This window comes from Microtus ochrogaster, chromosome 10 (genome assembly GCF_000317375.1).
Source record: "Microtus ochrogaster isolate Prairie Vole_2 chromosome 10, MicOch1.0, whole genome shotgun sequence".
Lineage (NCBI taxonomy): Eukaryota > Metazoa > Chordata > Mammalia > Rodentia > Cricetidae > Microtus > Microtus ochrogaster.
In genome coordinates this window covers 48,974,984-48,980,624 of record NC_022016.1, presented here as the reverse complement: position 1 = coordinate 48,980,624, position 5,641 = coordinate 48,974,984, and positions in this window count along the sequence as shown.

Below are 5,641 nucleotides of genomic sequence, written 5' to 3'. Positions count from 1 at the left end.
TGTCTTACAAGGGCCAGGACCACTGTGGTAGGTGTCACCTCTGGAGGGAGGAAGGTTTCTGGGCTGTTTGGAAAGTTGGCTGAGCTCCAGCAGAGGAGATAAGCCAGTAGGCACTGTTCTTCCATGGTCTTTGCTTCACTTTCTCCCTCCAGGGAGCCTTGGCTTTCCTCCATAATGGACTGTAACCTGTAAACAGAAATAAACCCTTTCCCCTTCAAGTCGTTCTTAGCCCTGATGCTTAGCATAGCAACAGGGAAGCCTGCTGGAAACCGCACTGATTTATGTTCCTTTCCGACACACCTCGTCTGCCCCTCCCTAAGCCTTTCACTTTCATGTTCTCCGCACCAGCGTCGAATCCCCCATCACTTCTGAGCCCCACAGCTACTCATTATCCAAGGCTTGGCTCCAGTTCAGTTCTTCCACACGGCCCTATCCTAAAGGCACAAGCCTTCCAGAACTATCCCGGCTGCCTGGGTTTGCTTTCTCCTGGTACCCCACAGCACCCTGGGGATAACATCGCCTACATCTCCATTTATTGATGACTATCTGGCTGTGGAAGCTGGAGAAATAAATTGGCAGTATATAACAGGCTATTCATTTGAAGTCTGAGATACTAACTGCCGGACCTCAGCTTCCAGTAGTCTCCCTTAGTGCCCACGCAGGCTGTCCGGTTCTGAAGGATCTAATTCTGTATCTCGCTTCACCATCAGAACTTCAAAGGCATTCAGCTGGACCCAGAGACACTGTGCTCAGATTATGACCAAGCTAGCCGGCTGGCTGAGGTAGTTAGTGACCCATGGGGCTTGCCAGCCGGTATCAAGACTGCAGCAAACAAAATGCTTCCCAGGGGTGCTGCTGGATGACAATTGTTCACCCTAAGAAAAAAACTAGCACAGTTGGCCAAAAACTCTAAAGACTCCAAACCATAATTTTCTGGTTAGATGTCCTGGGATTGTTCATGGCAAAGGTTAGAGGAAGTGAAGTCGTCATAAACATTCCTTTTCTGTGGCAGTACTGGTTTGGATTTGGTTTGGTGCTCTAAGGTGTACTCTCATGTAGCCCAGGCTAGATACACATTCTCTTTTTAGCAGAGGATGATCTTGAACTCCTGATCTTCCTATCTCCACCTCCCAATGCTGGGATTACAGGTACGATTCACTGTGCCTGGCTTTATGAAGTTTTTAAGAGATGATTGTTAGGAGCCAATTTTCTCCTAAAATCATTGCAGGAACCATCACCATGGGGAGTCTACAGAGAACCCCACACCCATAATTGTGTTAGGAATAGTTCTATTGACAGAGCCTACCCCATACCCAAATTGGCTGATAGAGAGATATCTGTTAGCGGAATCCACCCCACATTCCAAACTATCTAGAGAACTAGGTGTGTCAACTTGTGACCTCTTGGCCTAAACTACATAGGGAACTAGGTGTGGCAACTCCTGACTTCTTGGCCTACAGTGACCTGACCGAAGATAACCTCCTGCATACGTGACCAACACGGACCACGTGACCAACGTGAACTACGCGGCAAGAGCTCAGGCCCCTGTACCCACCCCCCAACTCCATACCCTATATAAGTTGTACCCCATCTCTAATAAACTGAGGCTTCGACAGGAATTCCAGCTTGGCCTCCTTCCTCTTTTCTAGCCCATATCTTCCAGATAGCGCCTCTCCGGGACCCTGGAATAACTGAACTGCCAGACGGGTTACTAACCCTAGACGAGGTAACCCGTCAAGGCAATCAACAGATGATTTATATACCAGTCTTTCAGTTGGATGCCCAATTCTGTAGAAAAGAAGCCAGCCTTGGAGGTACACACCTGTAGTCTCAAAATTTGGGGGTGAGAGGCAGGACTGCCTAAAATTCAAGCCCAACCTAGTCTATGTGACAAAATCCTACCTTTTAAAAAGTAGAAATATGAGCTGAGCGTGGTGGTGCATGCCTCTGATCTCAGTACTTGAGAGGCAGAGGAAGACAGATCTCCTCGAGTTTGAGACCAGTCTGGTCTACATAGCGAGTACATAATGAATCTCTCTCTCTCTCTCTCTCTCTCTCTCTCTCTACCTCCCTCTTTTACACACACACACACACACACGCAGAAACAAAGCAGGGCACACTGATGTACCCCTGTAAATCCCAGTACTCAGCAGCAGAGGCAGAGGATCAGAGTTCAAAGTTATCTTCATCTTCCTGGAGAGTTCCATGCCAGCCTTGGCTACACAAGACCCTGTCTCATAAAAAGAAAGGCAGGGGACCAGGCATATGGCTCCAGTCAGCAAAGCACTTGCTGCTCAAGCATGAGGACCTGAGTCTGGATCCCCAGCATCCACATAAAAAGCCCAGTGTGCATCCCTGTAGTCCCAGCCAGAGATCACAGGAGACCTTCTGGGGCTGCTGATCTTGCAGAATCTTGCAGAATTTCTGTGCTACGGGTTCCATGAGAGACCTTGTCTTATAAGGCAGAAGGCTCATTCTTATTGAGTGAGAACGGCTTGGCCACCAAACCTAGGACCCACATAGAAGAACAAGGGAACTGCCCCTCACAGATGGTCTCTGACATGTGTGTGTCCGCACAATCGCACAGACACATCAACTTGTATACACATATACACAGGAGGGAGGAAGTAGAGATAGAAATGGGGGTAGAAGGTGATCATACACAAAAAGAGATTGTTGGCATGGCTCTTTTGCCACAGTCTACCGAGACTGAACCGGGTTTCTGTCCCTAACTGGAACTCAGTTTTCCCCATCAGGAAAGTAAGGGAACTGAACTAGGTAACCTCCCAGGGCCCTTCTAATCATAAACTCCAAACTCATCACTCAGCGCTTTCTGTTCTCTTTGTTATAAAGTATCCAGTTACTCACTGAAGACCATGGGCTGTCTGCCCTGTCTGAGGTCACCGTCTGACTGTTAGAGTTGTGCCCCAATCCAGCGAGCACAGTGCACACCACAGTCTGTAAACTACACCCTGGTGCTATCTCACTCACTTTCCCATTGCTGGGATAAGACACCCTGGCAGAAGCAATCTGAAGGAAGGAGGGTTTCTTCTGGCTCACGGTTTGAAAGTGCAGTCCATCATGGTGGGAAGTCATGGCGGCTGGAGCCTGAAGCAGCTGCTCCAGTCACATTCGCTGGGAAGAAGCAAAGAACAATGAGTGCTTCTACGTGGCTTGCTTTTTCCTTTTAATTCCATCCAGGATCCCAGGCCAGGAGATGGTTCCACTCCCAGTGGGAGGGTCTTCCTACACAAGTACACCCAGCAGCCTGTCTCCTTGGGTGATTCCAGATGTTGTGAAGTTGACAGTCAGCATTGACCCACGCAGGTGGTACACAACCCGATTATGCTCTTTGATTTTTTTTTTTTTTTTTTTTGGTTTTTCGAGACAGGGTTTCTCTGTGGCTTTGGAGCCTGTCCTGGAACTAGCTCTTGTAGACCAGGCTGGTCTCGAACTCACAGAGATCTGCCTGCCTCTGCCTCCCGAGTGCTGGGATTAAAGGTGTGCACCACCACCGCCTGGCGCTCTTTGATTTTGTAAATAAGTAAGAGTACATACACACACACACACTCACTCCTTTTCTTCATGTTTGTTGAGGGATACATGTGTATGTGTATTTACATGTATGTAGGTACAAATGTGTATGCAGGTGCACATACATGTCCCAGAACTCGCTCTGTAGACCAGGTTGGTGTTGGCCTCAAATTTAGAGATTCGCTTGCCTCTGGAGTACTGGGATTAAAGGCATGACCCGCCACACCCAGCTCAATTCCTCACAAAGCTTTTTAAGGTGTCAAGGGGATTCTTCAGGTTTAGGTTGGGGCTTTGGTGGTTGTTGTTGTTGTTTATTTGTTTTGGGGGATGTTGTTCAGGATTTTTGTGGATTTTTAAAAATTTTTATTTTATTTTTAACTCCAGGTGTGTCTCTGTGGGGTACAGGCACTTGAGTGTAGGTGCCTGTGGAGACAGAAGGGACTGTCAGATCCACGGAGCTGCAGTTATAGGCCCTTGTCAGCTCCTCAGTATAGGAGATGGGAACTGAACTTGGGTCCTCTGCAAGAACAGCACGTGCTCCTACAGCTGAGCCATCCCTCTAAGGCCCTGTTTGAGTTTCTGGAGATAAAATCTCAAACTCCTGCTCCTCCTGCCTCCCTGACAGTTGAAGTGAATCTTGGATGGAGGTGGCCAGGCTGGGAACAGCAGAGATAGAAAGGAAAAGGGCTTGCAGTGGGGGATGAGACAGCCACGCTGACTAGATAAGAGGGCAGAGAGGACTCTGTGAGAAACAGCAAAGCCAGTCTTGGCAGGCTCCAGCTGGCTCCCAGGAAGCAGCCCTATGGAACATTCCAGAGACACTGTTGTCCTTCATAAGTTTTTGCACCCAGTATAGCAGCAAACAAAATGGCTTCTCAGAAACCGTCACTGTCCTGGGAAGGAGACCACCCCAGACCTTCCACAATAAATGAGGGAGAAAGAGAGGGATATGTCCAGGGCCAGAAACCAGGCAGCTGCCAGACAGACAGACAGACATGAGAAGCAGTGAACAGTAAGATATACAGAAGGAAGAAAGGTAAAAATCCCCAAGGCAAAACAAAGATGAAGAAAAACAGGTTAAGTTATAAGAGCTAGCAAGAAGCAAGCCTAAGCTAAGGCTGAGCATTCATAGCTAATAATAAGTCTCCGTGTCATGATTTGGGAACTGCTTCCAGAGGACAGGGTTTGATTCCCAGCAGGTAAAGAACCGCCAGCAATACCGTATTTCTGTACAGGCTATGATGCACAGAAGCGTGAGAACATCTGCTACACGGAGGGAGAGGAGGATGGAGCAGAGAGCATCTTCACCCAGCAGGAGAGGGAGAAGACCGCCAAGTGCAGTGCACACTCAAACTGTTCCCAGAGAAGGCCCGACTGTAACACTTATGAAAACACCCATCCTGATTGTGACAGTCAGAGACAGTTGACCAGTGGAACTAATCTACCTGGCAGCTGTAAGCCCCGGTCTCTGGCCTCCATCTTTGGAGACCCTGTCCCTGTGTCCGCCAAGTCTTGACCCCTCCCCAGAGGAGGGTCAAGATGAGCCCGCCAAAATCCTGACCATGCCCTCAGTCTATTTAAACTGCTTCCCTGGAAAATTTCCTCGTAGTCTCCTCCCACCCCAACCTCCATCCTCTACCCCTCCCCGCCCCTGTAGTCAGGCCTCCGGATGCTTCCCAGCCACCCGAGAGCGCAGGAATCCCATTAAACCTGACTATTTCTTAATTTGGTTTGTTGTGATTTGACATGATTGGGATTTTTTTGCGTTGGCAGAGAGCTCACGTTAGGAAAAATTCCTAACAGCATTATCTTCCGTGTTGCTACTGAAACTACAGAGCCTTCCTAAAAGCGTTCATTTTGTGAACTGTATCTATTGGCCATTTGGATAATTTGTTTTGTTTTTTTGGAGACAGGGTTTTCTGTAGCTTTGGAGCCTGTCCTGGCTGTCCTGCTGTCCTGGAACTCAGAGATCCTCCTGTCTATGCCACCCGAATGCTGGGATTAAAGGCGTGCGCCACCACTACCTACCTCTTTTTTCTTCTTTCTTTTTCATTCATTGGCCAGTCAGGTCTTTCTTTCTTCCTTTTTTTTTTTTTTTTTTTTTTTT